The following is a 13,968-nucleotide window of genomic DNA, read 5'->3' as shown; positions in this document are numbered from 1 at the left end:
ATGGGTGTACAAAAGTTCAGGTTATATATGTTGCCCATGCCCTGCCCATACCCCTGAGTCAGAGTTTCAAGCGTGTCCATTCCCCAGACAGTGCACATTGTACTCATCATGTAGGTATGCACCCATCCCCTCTCCCCACCCCCCACCTCTTTCTGATACCCAATTGGTGTTATTCCCAAATGTGCACTTAGGTGATGATCAGGGAAACCAATATTCTTAATATAAGCCCTTTAGCAGTGATGTGCACCACAAATATTTTCTCCTAGTCTCTCACATAAATCATGTATTTGAAGAAAAAATTAATTTTTATAAGTTCTAATTTATATTGATTTTATTTACTTCTTTTTGCATGTTACAACTAAGGATTATTTTTCTATATCAATGTGGCAAATATTTTCTTCTATGCTTTTATGATTTTAGTTCATACACATTGACCTATTATTCATTTTTGTTTAATTTTTTTGTATATATTGTGAGGTAAGTACCAGAGTTCATTTTTCTTTCAATATAAATATCCACAATTTCCACACAAGTTACTGAAACAGTTTACTCATTTAAATGTTTTGATACTTTTGATGAAATTCTGTTGACTCTATGTATATGAATCTAATTTTGAACTATAACTATTTTTTTTTCTTTCTTTTGGAGCAGTATGGTTTTGTTTTGACAAGGGGATTTATGTGACTACCATAACTTAGAGAGACATGTGACATTTCTTTAAATGTGCTGTTTTATTCTATTTGCTTATATTCTGTTGAAGCTTTTAGAGAATATTCAAAAATAGAATTGGTCTTATACTTTTTTCTTTTTATATCACATTTATTGGGATTTATGCCAATGTCATTGATATTTACAAAAATAATTTGTAACTTTTCTTCCTTATTTTTTGTGCCCTGGAAAGGTTAAGGAGCCTTGAGTTTGGTTATTTGATCTTTGAATATTTAGTACATTTTTCATGCAGATGCGAGACCATTCTGAGCTGTTACTTCTTTTCCAAGAAAGCACTGACAGTTTCTTATGCATCTTCTATAGAAATAGTTTTATTTAGAATATCAATTTCTCTATCAGTTTGGGTAAAATACGTACTTTTATAGAACTATCCATGGCATTTATTTTTTTTTATTTTTTTTAAGAGTTCTTTCTTTTATTTTATTTTCATGGCATTTATTTTTATCAAATTTATTTTAAAGTAATATTAAAATTATACAAATTAATTGTTCATATATTTTTAAAATTTTAATTGTTTCAGTGGTAACTCTGCATTTGTGTCATATGTTATTTGTGTAATTGTGAGCTTTCTTTTAAATTATACCACTTTGATTTTCTCAAAAAACTAGCTTTTATTTAGTTCTACTATAATTTGTTATAACTTATTAATTCTTGTTTATATCCATATTACTTCCTGCATTCCTTTTATTTTTTATTTATTTTTATTATATTGTATGTTATTTTAATTTATAATTTTTTTGTTAATGTATGTCTTTGATGTTACGAAGTTTCCTTTGAACATTGGTTTAATTGAATCCTACATATAGTCATATGTAAACATTTAATTACTATTATTTTTTAGAGATTTGGTAAATTTTTCATCTACAAGGAAAGTAAAGTTTCTATTATTGATATTGATTTTCATCAATATTACTATTATTGATAAAAAAAAGTTTAGTAAGTACCTCTATCAACCATTTGCAGGATGACTGTGGTTTTGGTTTTCAATCTTGTTTCTATGGCTACAGGAAATAATATAAGTTTCTTTAGAAGCACATATAGAAGCTTTCATGTAATTAATACAGAGCTTAAGCTGGGAATTGGAAGCCCTGAGGCCATACTTTTCTTTATCCACTTTCTCCAGAGCAGTTATGAGTTACCAGCCAATTCCATTATACTCCTTAATTAGAATAAAATGTTGAAAGGTATCAAATATATAGTCATCCAGAACTTTGCCTTTGATGGACATTTGATTAGGAATAAGCGATGGTGACATTTTGCATATCTCTGTTATTAGATCATGCCATGGCCTACCAGTGCTGCCTTTACTACCAGAAATAGAGTCATTAATGCCTATAAATATATCAGAAAGCCAATTTGAGAAAACCTGGAAATAAGTTAGAAAACTGATCCTTAAGATTCTGTTCTTTGAGAACTACTTCCAGTACCAAAATTTGAATCAGTCAACATTCTGCCAGAGAAACACTGCTAGTGGGTGATATAGATTAAGAGATTTAATGTAGAGAATTAACTTATATGATTGTGTGGGATGGCTGGGCAAGTCCAAAACTATAGGACAGGCTGTCTGGAGAGGCAAGCTGAGATTCTTATGCACAAACTAAAGCTGCTATCCACAGGCAGAATATCTTCTTCAGGAAAGCCTCAAGTCTACCCTTAAGGCTTTTCAATGGATTGATTTGGGTCATACAGAATATATAGGATAATCTTCCTTATTTAAAGTCAACCGATCATGGACTTTAATCACTTTAACAAAGCACCTTCACAGCAATACCTATACTATACTAGTGTTTGATTGAATGACTGAGAACTGTAGCCAGCTCAAGTTGACACATAAAAATACACTATCCGTGAAATATACCTTTTATACTGTATTGTTTATCCTTTCTATATTCTTACTGAATTTTTGCTTTGATCTATCATTAGTTGAGAGAGGTATTTTATTAGTTATCTATTGCTATGTAACAGAATACCACAAACTGGCTGGCTTAGAATAACACAGATGCATTACCTCACACTTCTGTGAGTCAGGAATCCAACGACAGATGAGCTGGGTCCTCCACTTCAGTGTCTATCATTAGGTTGCAGTCAAGCTGTTACCAAGGGATGGGGTCTCGTCTGAAGACTCAGCAGGGTGAGGAGTCACTTCCAAGTTCATTTACATAGTTTTCGGTGGGTTTTGGTTCCCCTTTGAGTACCTGGACTGAGGCCATCAGTTTCAAACTGGCTGAAGGTCTTACATGACCGTCAGTTTCTTGTCACATGGACTTCTCCAAACAAGAACTTTTTCTGTGAGAGCCAGCAAGGGAGAATGTGTTCTAGCAAGCAGAAGTCAGTCTCTTGAAATCTAATGTCTAAGTGACATTTTCCTAAACATTGAGGTATTCTGTTGGTTAGAAGAAAGTTATTCAAGGAGAGAGAATTATATGAGGCTATAAATACCAAGATGTGGGCATTACCGGGTGTCACTTTAGACACAGCCTACCACAAGATTCTTGCTATTCGTGTGTGTCTGTCGAATTCTCCTTTCATTGCCTGTGGTTTCCTTTTGTGAAACTTGTTTCTTATACATGTTCTTATAATTATTTTATCTCTCTGTGTGTACAGCACCAGCCCCTTCCCTCTTATATCTCAGAAGAAGTTTATCTTCCCCTGAATGAAATTATATCTGTGATAAGTAATTACTAAAACATACAGGTCAATTTCAAAAATCTAGGTACTATGGAAATGAAAAAAAAATTGCACACTTAACTAAAACATTTATACTCAGAACTCTATATATGCTCAGCCATATGATACTCATTTGTCTTTCAAGAAGAAATGGATAGCCTTTTATACATTTTTCAAATGATGTTTCATTTCTCAGTTAAATAATTTTATTGTTTTGTTCAGGAGTTTCATGTACATCTGAACTTTTTGCTACATACATCACTAAAATATTATTAGATTGCACAAATCACAAAGTGTAGAATCAATAATGCCCAAAGAAGAGGACAGTTATTAAGAACACAGATTTTCAAACATTAATTTGTAAGCAGATTTCTTCTTTACTACATTATTTTAAGGAAAGAAAAAAAGGACATGGTGTTTTTTTCTTAACTTTATTATCATTATAACTCCCTCCCACATCTGAAGTTTTACTTATCTCTTTGTTTTCCATCTTTTATAGTTCCTGTATTACTGAACACTCCTGTAGGAGTTGGTACAGTCACATTGTAACAAATTCCTACGACACTCCGAATCCATTCCACATTTAAAACGTCGACATCTCTGCTTCTTCCTGGAAAGTTGCTGATTGCCAATTACCAAACTGCTGGGAACTCTAAGTGATCATGGAGCATTCACCATTGTCAATATTACCACTCCATGTGTGTCTTCCTCAAATAGTTTGGTCCACAGTTCTGATGTCTTCGTTCTTCTTTGGCTGGCAATCTACTTCATCCTATCTATGGGAATATATGGCTGCCACTTGAGACTGTGCCCTTTTTTTCAGTAATGAACTCAAAGGATTGTGCCCTGGTGTTGCTCAAAATTCTTACGTTGAAGCTTTAACTTCCAATGTGACTTACTTAGAGATAGGACTTTTAAGAGGTAACTAAGATTAAATGAGGTCATAAAGGTGAAAGTTCTAATCTGATAGAATTGGCAGTCATATAAGAAGAAGAGAATGATTCCTCTCTTTTTCTGAGCACATGCACCAAGGAAAGGACACGTGAGGACATAGTGAGGAGGAGGCTGTCTACAAGCCAGGCAGAGAGCCCCTCAGCAGAAACTGAATTGGCCAGCAACTTGATCTTAGATTTCCCAGTCTCCAGAATTTGGGAAATACATTTTTATTGTTTATGGCACTAGTCTATGGAATTTGTTGGGGCAGCTTCAGCAGACACCTTGTATCCTGGAACAACTGTGATGTGTCTGCCATCCTGGCAAGCTTCTGTTCCTAACATCTATGCCCACTCACTTTGCATTAATTCTACTTTTGTCAGTCACCAATCTATGTGGTAGAAAGAGTGTGATGGTGATTTACATAAAGACAACACAACAAAGGAGACAAAGAATGTAGCTCAACACAGAGGAATATACAACGCAACAGCGTTCTCCCAATTAGAGCACACCATATCAAACATCCAGGCCTTCAGTTTTGTCCCCCAGAGTGAGTGGGCTTCCAACAGTGCCATCTGCCTAGAGTGGTACTTTCATCATGCACTTTGATAAACTGGCTTAGCTTTTCTCATAAAGTTTTTATGCATCTTTTGGACTCTTCTAGCACTTTTAAAAACTCTAGATATGTGTCTATCTGCCCAGGAGGTAAAAGTAACTGGTAACAATCTCAGCAAATTCTTTTGCACTTAGTAGGAGATTGTCGATATCACAGGAATATTTCTCTTTCTCAAGTGACTATCAGGCCTAAAGTTTGTCCTTCCAGAAAATTACACATATTCTCATTTTAAACTGAATAACACGGAACATGTCCACATTTAAAAATTATTAAGTGTGAAGAAGCCAAAATATATGTGGCTTAATCTGATTCTCTTCATAGTGTTTTATATATTTTAAATCATAGTAAATTTCTTTTTAATGATTCACTGAGAGATGTAAAATAGACTTTAATGTTCGCTTTTATTCTACTCAAAAATCTTAAAACAAAAAAAAATCCAAAACAAAACTATAGATGATTTGGGAACTGTTTCTATTTTCCTTTCCTCAAAAGTCTTCTTAAAACACTAATACAAATGTGCAATTAGTCACCAGTTTCGCATAAAATATCTTAAAGTATTAATTATTTTCAAGAAACACAAACTTGAATCTGTAACACTAAGCCAATTTTCGTCCTGTGTTTTTATTAGTTTTATTCACTATCTGAGTCATTTATATTTAATCTTGATGTTAAAAGGGCGTTTCTAAATTAGATGAACTGTTGTAGTTATATTATCACCCTTTAATAATGTAATTATGGCAGCTTAAAATTTTTACGTTTATTTCATCATTAAGAGATACTAAAGTCAAGTTAGCTCCTAAATTATTCACAAGAAAGTATACAATTTCATATCCATTGAATATTCAATAAAACAGCAGAAAAATAGAGTATATACTTTAATAGATACTGCAATAAAAATGGACTTTTTGAAACTTCTTTTGTAATTGTTTTAACATAGTAGCAACAATTTTTTGCAAAGGTATACTATTCAGTACATTAGAATTCTTTTTGCTTAATCTTCAAAAGACTTTTTAAAATGAATTTTATGTTTTTTATCAGCTTAAAAAATGTGAGTAGCTAAACTGTCAAAGGACACTAAAAAGCCAATAAATTGAGAATACTCTTTTATCCCACCAACTTTAATTTTTGACTTCTTCCTAAAGGAAAATATCTTCAGTGATTTTAGTTACAGTCTGATATTTATCTATATAGTCACAGATATTTATTCATATCTACTGTTACTTAGTGTTTTAATTTAAGTCATCAGCTTTTGACTTCTTTTATGGCAATTAAAAATTTTGCTCTCAAACCACAACACTTTCCCAACTTTCCCTGCTATCCCACCAACGCCATGATTTCATATGATTTCAGGTTAAATCATTATCAGTATTTATGTTATTTTAACTATGTCACTGTTTTTAACTTCTGTTACAAATAAATTCTAGTTGGAAGGTCATTATACTAGAGCCACTCTGGCATTTTAAAATGCTATGTGAACAAACCAAAGCCCAATGTAAATAGTAAATTAAAACTAGAAACTGTGCCAATCAGAAACCACCAATTCTAGGAATTTTCCACTCTAACCAAACAAAATTGTTTTGTCTTGGTTCTACAGTCACTTTTTAAAAGTTTCCCCTCTTGACCCTTCCAGCGGAAAGCTGGCCTCTTGAGGTCTGGTGATGCCCCATTCAGGAATCATAGCTGAAGGCTCAAACTTTGTTAAAGAGTTTTAAATCTTAAACTCATAATTCAAATGTGCTGAAGTTTTTTTTTTATCACTTCTGAGTCAAGTAGTGTTTCCTTCCTTATAAACTTTCATCAAATTTTCCCCATAGTTAAAAGTCATTTCATTTATCATTTCTTTTGTTAGCAAAAGAAAATATGGTTGTTTATCCACATTTCAAATACTTATCAATACATTTTTTTGAAATTCAAAACAAATTAAATCAATGACCAGTTTCTAATTTTTCTAAGAAATATTTCTCCCCCATCTCTCTGGCCTCTTTCTCATCCAATCTCATAGTCCACTCCACAGCTATTGTCCTAGGATTTTCCCTCCTCTCTGAGTTCAGATTTCTAAGTTCCTGAATCCCATGTCATATGATTTCTCAGGTTATTTTATTTCACATGTGACATTTAAGCTAATTCTCCAATAGGTTCCTAAGACTGGTTCAAGAAAGTTAATATGTTGTACTTTTTCCTTCAGAATTCCAAAGTCCTGCTTCACTGTTCCTGATCATCCTTAGAGCTCCTATTTTGTACTATCTAGATTTTTATCATTTGTGTTTTCTCACAATTTAAAGGTTTTGTTTTTAATCTTATTTCTTACTTTCTGATATTTCATGAGGATATTTGAGGGAGGTCATTTTTTAAGCTGGTGCAGAGTACCAGATTGACCCTTTGAATTGAGATTGTATATTATTGGAAAATATTTCTCCAGGGCTTATTTTATAATTCCTCCTCTTCTATTTTTACTTTTATTAATTTTCCTTTCTCAGGTTCCCTCTCACATATGCATCTCCTGGCCAGATAGTCTAATTTTTTAAATCTTTTCTCTCTTATATTTCATCTGTTTATCATTTGAGGGAATTTTTAAAAATCATCTAATTCTTCTATTAATTTTCTTTTAACCTGAAATAGCATATTTGAATATCTAGGAACTTTTTCTTACTCAATTATTTTTCATTTTGCATATAATCCTATATTCAATACTTAAATACAGCATCTCTTAATGTTCTTAAAATATAATTTTTTTTCTTAAGGTTTTTCTGTTTCTGTTTGTCTTATGTTTTATTATTAGTACTATTATTTTGGTGTCTGCCTTTACTGATGGAGACTTTTCTCTAGTGTCTGGCTATCCTTGGTTGTCCATTTATATTTTAGAATTAGACACTAAACACCAAACAGAAAGTTTAATAAATATGCTTACAAATGGGTTGCAGGTTGAGAGATGGGACTACTTAATAGGAGGTATATAAACTAAATATTTTGGAATCTTCTTTGCCTACCTTCTCTTTCAACATACTCTCCCTGATCCTTTTATGTCTCATTATTTCATTTTGTTATGCTGATTATTTTCTTATTTCTCTTCAATGTCCCTGTGAAATTTCCCATTGAACATGATCTCCTTTGGGTGTCAAATAACAATAGGTGATGAGATCAGGAAGTAGCAGGACAGTATAATGTAGAGACTTTAGGCCTTTTTTACAAATTTGGATTTTACTCTGAGTGTATTGGGGATAATTGTAGGATTTTGAGTGGAGAAATGATATTACTGAGATAATGTTTTTGAGAATAAAATGGCAAAATTACTGTGAATAGGGTTAAAGTAAGAGATAAAAGAGGAAAGATGAAAAGAGACAAGTTACTGGTTTTTAAAACAAACCCAGTGAGAGTCCAATGTGTTACTTGAAAATGCAGTAAACATTGACTGGATTCTAGATTTTGTGTTCATAGCTGTATATGCAGAGGTGTATTATGTTATTTACTAAAATTAAACATGAGATGAATATTTTATAGGATAAAGATACATTAATACCAGTAAAAAGGTTTACCTGGGCTTTCATATAAGCTGTTAACACTATTACACTAATTTCAATTTCTGTTGTTGATAAAATATTTTAGCCACACTCTTGACTCATTAGACAGCCATTTATCTGACTGAACAGTGATTACAGGCAATATCTTTCATATTTCTGAGGTTTTAAAGAGTTTCACAGTTGCACCTTTAGCTTCATTTTCAGATCATGCTTTCCTGTGAGAACTCTGGAAGTGATCTTTGACTGGAAACAGTTTTTTTTTTAAATTTAGCATTGTTAGCCATTTAAAAAGAATGCAAATCTTCAATACTGAGTAAGTCCCAGCTATGTTTAACAGCCATGACTTTTACTTATTACTCTCATATTTTATTATAAGCGGCAAGAAGAACAAAAAGCAGACGTTCAACATTATGGTTGGAAAGCTTTTTGGCTATGTCACCTCATCCTTTAGGTATATTTTTAACCTTCCAAATTGCTATGAATTCCTGTGCAGAATGTTCTACTACTCATTAACATGAATCTCCTTTTTTGTAGTTTCTGATAATAATTTTCTCACTTTCTGTTCAGCTTTCACTAGCACCTCTTCAAGCTAAAGCTTTCATCATCTTTCCTCAGAATCCTTATGGCTTTTTTTCAGCATCTGCCCACTGACATTTCCAAAGTCACTCCCACATATTATGGTGTTGCTATGGGGGTATTCCACTTGCATAAAATCTACACAAACTACATATTAATAATGCACCAGTTATCTATTTCTACATAATTAATTACTCCTGAATTTAGAGGCTTAAAACTACACTTGTGACATCATAGTTCCTGTGGGTCAAGAATCTGGGGGCAGCTAGCCTGATGGTACTGGCTCAGGGTCTGTCATGAAGTAGCATTCAAGTGGTCAATAAGGTCTTAAGGGCATCCTCCAAATTCACTCACGTGGCTGTGGGCAGGCTTCTGTTTTTCACTGGCTTTTGGCCAGAGACCTCAGTTCCTTGCTACATAGGCATCTGCATAGGCTCTCTGAATGTACTCAGGATATGTGTGAAAGCTGCCAACAGGGTGACTGATGACAGAGAGAGACAGAGAGAGAGAGAGAGAGAGAGAGAGAGAGAGAAAGAATAAGAGAGTCCCCAGTCAGAAGCTTCAGTCTTTTTTGCCCTATTATTCTCTGAAATGACATGCCATAAATTCTGCCTTATGCTGTTAGTCATATGGCCTAAGTCTTTTTTGTGCTGCTATAAACAAGTAGTACAGATTGGGTAAATTTTAGTGAACAGAAATTTATTTTCTCACAGTTCTAGAGGATGAGAAATTCAAGATCAAGGAGCCAGTGCCTTGTGGGGGCCTGATAACATGGCAGAAGGAGCCTGGGAGAGAGAGAGAGAGGGGAACAGAGAGAGGAATCAAACTTGCCCTTTTATAGCAAACCCACTCCTAAAAGAGCAGAATTAATTCATTAAGAAGGGCAGAGCCTTCATGGCCTGATTACTCCTTAGAGGTCCCAGCTCGTAATACTGTTACAATGACAATTAAATAACATGAATTTTGGAGGGAACATTCAAATCATAGCAAGGCCCAACATCCTTGGTACAATGATGAGGGGATTACTTGGGGCCATCTTCTATGCTGTTTACCATACTGAGTAAAACTGGGCTCCTCTCATATTTTGAGCAGCAAACCCAGAGGTTTTCTTGGTGAGCAGGTCACTGCTTCAAAGCAGAAAGACTTCTAGCACTTACTCAAATTGTTCTTGTGGCAGAAATATCTGGCCCTGAAGACATCCAATGAACTACAATGATTTATTTTAGGAGTCTTTGAGTTTATGTATAGATTTTCCTTTTGCTAATGATAGATTATTTTCAGAACATTATTATTTTTAAGAATAAAATTCATGGCAGCTATCAAAAAAGCCAAGAATTTTTAGAATTAGAATTTTTGTGTCAGTTTTCACAAGAATCAATGATAATGTGAACTGGCATCCAATATAAATATTAAATACAGGCTGATCTTCCTCCTGGCCATATGCATTTGCATGGTCCCAGGGGAATTGCTTTAGACCTCATGAAGCGTGGCTTTTAAAAAGCAGCTGCCGTTTTTATAAGACCTGATTTGGTTTTCCAACCAAGTAAGCACTTTAAAAAAAATTGTCATAAATTACGAGATGTGTACAGGTCTGGATATGTACTAAATCTTTTGGTTACTAGAACACTGAAGATTTGTATGTTATATTTTAAATATAAGGTGTATACTTCATAATTTATAAGATAGCTATGAAAAGTTAAAAATAAAATAACATTCCATTCAGGTGCTACCCAGGACTTCAATTACATAATGGTTCAAGCTTCTTTTCTGATTAAAATCTCAGGTCACCCATAGAAAGAACAAACTATTACTATACTCAAAAACTTGGTTGGATGAATCCCATTGTATTAGACTGAATTAGAAAAAAAATTCCTAAAAGTTCACATTTGATTTACATAACATTCTCAAAATGACAAAACTATAGAGATGAAGAAAAGATTAATGATTGTCAGGAGTTAAGGAAGGTGGTCTTTGTAGGCACAACATTAAAAAGGTAGCACTAGGAAATTTCTCGGTAGTGATGGAACAGTTTTGTGTCTTGATTATGGTGGTGGTACATGACTGTGTAAAGTTGCCAAAAGTCACTGATCCATACTTTAAAAATGATGAATTTTGTTAATGTACATAATACCTCAATATGCCTAACTTAAAATAAAAGGAAATGTTGATGATAGGAAAGATAACACTTAATTGAAATATGTAAAGTGAATAAGGTAATTATATAGTGTATTACAATCCTAGCAAGCATATGTTGAATTGGTGGAACTTGAAAAAATGTAAGTTTAAAAGAATGCTTAAAAAGTGTCTTCATGGAAAATAACATAGCAGAAATGGGGATAAAAAAACATTTAAAGAGATTTACACTGAGATTTGTTAAAATGCTATGAGACTACAATGATTTTAATGATATATATATATATATAGATATTATTTGTATATCAATTGACTACACACTTAATAATGGACCTGAATAAACAGCTTAAAATATATCCAAATGCACAATTTTAAAAACAACTTAAAATATTCAAAGGAAAGCATCACAAATATTTTGGAGGGAACTAATTATCAAATAAAGGATGTGTAGACATTTGACTATTTTTGGAAAACGAACTTAAAAGTAGGTCATGTAGCTTAACATTTATTCATAAATTCAGAGATGAATTAAATATTTTTTTAAAAGGATAAAAGTATGGTTACATATTTATCTAACACTAAAGAAAGTTTCTAGGTCATATTTTGCCAATAGGATATTTGACAGGTGCAAGGGAAGCAATAGTCATAACATTGTACTTTGGTGGTGTCCAGATTCAGCAGACATAAAATTTTTAGAAGCTTCTGAGTGTTTCCCTGAAAATCTCCCACAATACAGAGGGAACTTTGATCATCATTTGCAGTGTCTTGGGGTTTTTATGCTATCCCTGATGCTGGCAGAGGACTTTCCTTTACCTGTTCAGCCCTGCCAACAGTTTTATATGCATCTTTGTATTTAAACTTTTTCTCTTGGTATATCCAGATTGGTTTCTATTTTCATGACTGAAAGTGACTTATACAATGATCATTGTTTGTATACTAGGTTGAAATTGAGGTAGGGGAGTACATTCAACAGTTTGAAATGAAATGTCATTTCCAAAGAAATTGTAAGAATATATTTTTGTTCAACCTAAGACCTAGATGATTATTATGAAACATGATGTATTCACCTATTTTCATCAATTTCTGGCATCAGCCTATTTGATCAATGATCTCTAATTTAATTTTGGATACTAGATACCTGAAAGTTCTCTATTGTACAACTATCTGAACAAATTATGAGCAAAAGCTATTTCTCAAATGTGCACTGGGTGTATCTCACTACATAAAAACTTGGATTATCCTGTCAAAATAGGCCTACCAAATTTAATGTCCTCTTCAAACTTTAATACTACTCTCTCAGAAAACATAAATCTGATGATAATATATAGGGAATCAAAATAGCCCTAGTGTTTTCCTTCCTAAAATATATTACCTAATGATTGCAGAACTTTTTTTTGTTCATAAATGAATGCTTATATTTTTAGAGGTTTTGTGAATTTTGTAGAGAATTTGGTTTTGCTGTTTATTAAACTTCAGAAATAATTTTTTGCAATATTTTGTTATAATATAAATCTTTATTAATGGTCCATTTTCATGGTTAAGTGTTTTTAAATGATTGTGTTGAGTAACACCATGTTTTAGGATAACTTAGTCAATGATCTTAGCTGTGGTGATTCAGAGGATAGAGTTTCAGCAACTTTATCAAACCTGTGGAGTAGTAAGCCAAATTTTTATTGGCTTGGATTACATCAGATATGGCTAGTTTTCAGTTATCCATGTGGAGAAGCTTTATAAATATAATATAGCCAAATAGCCAACAAGATGATGTCATTCTCTTGAACCTAAAGGCAATGAGTCTGAACATTTAAGGTCCTCATAAAGATAAATTTCATATGACACAGCCCCTCCTTCTCCTGAAGTTTGGAAAAACAGATTCATTCTGCCCACCAATCCCAAATCCCATATTATCCTCAGTAATATGTTCTAGCACAGAAGTGAATTAAATAGACCCCCAAATCATACGTATTTTCCAAAAGCATTTCATTGTAAGAGAATTAGAAATATCCTCAGAAAATAATTGGAGAATTGTGCATAATTAGAATCAACATATTTCAGCATTTCTGTCATTTTTGTTAGAATAAATGTATGTAGTGAGTATAAACCTGGATTTTCAATTTCTGTGATCTAGTAGTGGGGAGTATATTGGTGACAGCCATTAAAAAAGGGGCTTCTTTATTTGTATATTTGAGGACATGCAAAAGTGAAAACAACTACAATTTGGCAACTATAATGTACCAAACTCTTAGATATATTACCTGAGTTTGACACTCATACTATTCCCATGAGGAATTAATATCAGCGATTTACACATGGGTAAAAGGAGGCGGGGTTCTGAGGCAGAGACTAACAACAGCTCATTCAAATGCACATTTTGTTTGTTTCTTTATTTGCTATATTTTATTTGGTTCTCTGACTACTTTTCCCAGCTGCCTATACAGTTAGTTGTACACACATGACCAAATGGAATTGACAGAATAAATGTGTAGAGCTTATATGTATCATTTCCAGTTCTGGTTTACATTAAGTGTTCCATAAGCCTTTTCCTATAACATTTTTCCCTTTCAGCTAAAACAGATAACTTCCAAGGAAACAAAGGAAGCCATAGTTTGAAACTGACAGAGCTTTGGTCAGTCTTGCTACCTGAATGCATGAGGGAAGGCTAACCCTCTCCATGTTCACTCCCTTGTTACAGTTTCGCAAGCAATAGGTAAAGTTCTGTGCTTGAGTCGTTATATACTTTTTGTTTCAATTCGTTATTGAAGTTACCCCTTCCTAACTAATTAAGTTAGTTAGGTA

Source organism: Lemur catta, chromosome 12, assembly GCF_020740605.2.
Source record: "Lemur catta isolate mLemCat1 chromosome 12, mLemCat1.pri, whole genome shotgun sequence".
Taxonomy (NCBI): domain Eukaryota; kingdom Metazoa; phylum Chordata; class Mammalia; order Primates; family Lemuridae; genus Lemur; species Lemur catta.
Note: the sequence above shows the minus strand (reverse complement) of the source record.